Source organism: Chiloscyllium plagiosum, chromosome 24, assembly GCF_004010195.1.
Source record: "Chiloscyllium plagiosum isolate BGI_BamShark_2017 chromosome 24, ASM401019v2, whole genome shotgun sequence".
Classification (NCBI taxonomy): Eukaryota; Metazoa; Chordata; class Chondrichthyes; order Orectolobiformes; family Hemiscylliidae; genus Chiloscyllium; species Chiloscyllium plagiosum.
The window spans coordinates 20,693,455-20,694,946 of NC_057733.1; positions in this window are offsets into that span (position 1 = coordinate 20,693,455).

Consider the following 1,492-nt stretch of genomic DNA (forward strand, 5'->3'; position numbering starts at 1 on the left):
TCCTCGTGGGAGCACGAGGCGGCGCCGATACAGTCATCGATGTAGCGGAGGAAAAGGTGGGGGGTGGGGCCAGTGTAGTTGCGGAAGATGGATTGTTCCACATATCCTACGAAGAGGCAGGCATAGCTGGGGCCCATGCGGGTGCCCATGGCTACTCCTTTCGTTTGGAGTTGGGTTTGTGAATGTATCTTTTTCTTATTTTTGCCCAACAAGATTGCTCCCATAGATGTAGTCCCAATGGCCTGATGTTAATGAGTGACAACTGCATGCTAATAAATGCAAAAGAAAGTCAGCATCCCCGTCCCTGTAAGATTCTGAGAACTTAATACCAAACATTAACTTGCTGTTGAAAAATTTATTTAGCCTCTCAGTTAATTAAGTTTCTTCACCCACCTATCTAAAATTCCGACGCAGGCCAGCAAAATTGCATCCTATGTGTTCTTTTTAAATATATGATGTGTCTGAATATCTACAGATCTGGTGTGTTCCTAACTTGGCAAAAGCCAGTAATCCAACAGTAGTTCAAATCCCAGCATGCCCTCAATTGCTTTTCCTTAATAGAATTCCTTCATTGTGTTTATTTCATTAGCATTTCAATATGCATAAACTCCTTTTTCTGTCCATTCATATCTGTATATTGGTCTCAGTAGCAAAGCTAAATGAATTGAATTCCCTCACCTGAGATACAATTGATAACATAGCTTGAGGGGCACTACTCCATTTCAAATGAGCTGGGTCAAATAAAGGAGGTAGGCCTCTCTAAATTACATAGCTGATACAGAGGTTGAACCTATACCACTGGTATCATACTATATCACAGCCTAATCAATTAAATTAAGCAAAACTATGTTATGAAGTTGAAGGCGTGTACTGTACCTTTAAGAGATAGTGAATCCTGTTCTGAACTGAGACTTTACAAGCACCTGTATATATGACTAGATGACAGTCCCAGAGTGTACTGGAAAATTGAAATGTAACATTTGGCTGTGAAATGGATACCTGATTGCTGTTTTGACAACAATTTGAATTTAACCAATCAGTTTCAGTTCTGCCCAGGATATTAAAACGCAATCAAGTTTGAATTTATTGTTTTTCCAAAATGGAACCAATGAGACAATCCAATGTTGGGATATAAAAATGCAGGCATTTGAAAATTGGAGAGAGAGCAACTGCCATCAGGGGATACCCAGTAAATTAGGAAACACTTTCTATCAAAGGTACCTTTTCATATGAAACATATTCACAGTAAAAAGAAAGAAGGTGGGAGATCCAAGATGGTGGCGACCCAGTAAGTCTGAATCTGCAGAGCTCTGCCCAAGACTGACGCAAAGTGGGGTACCCCCACCTCACCTGCTAAACTGCTTAAAATAGTTTTTGCCCAGCACCTTGGCCATTCTACATCAAATTTTAGCAGTTTGATGCTTTTTTTAAAAATGACCAAAGGCAAAGGCTCTCGCAGTTTGCAGCAGGCAGGGACCCATCCCCCACTGTA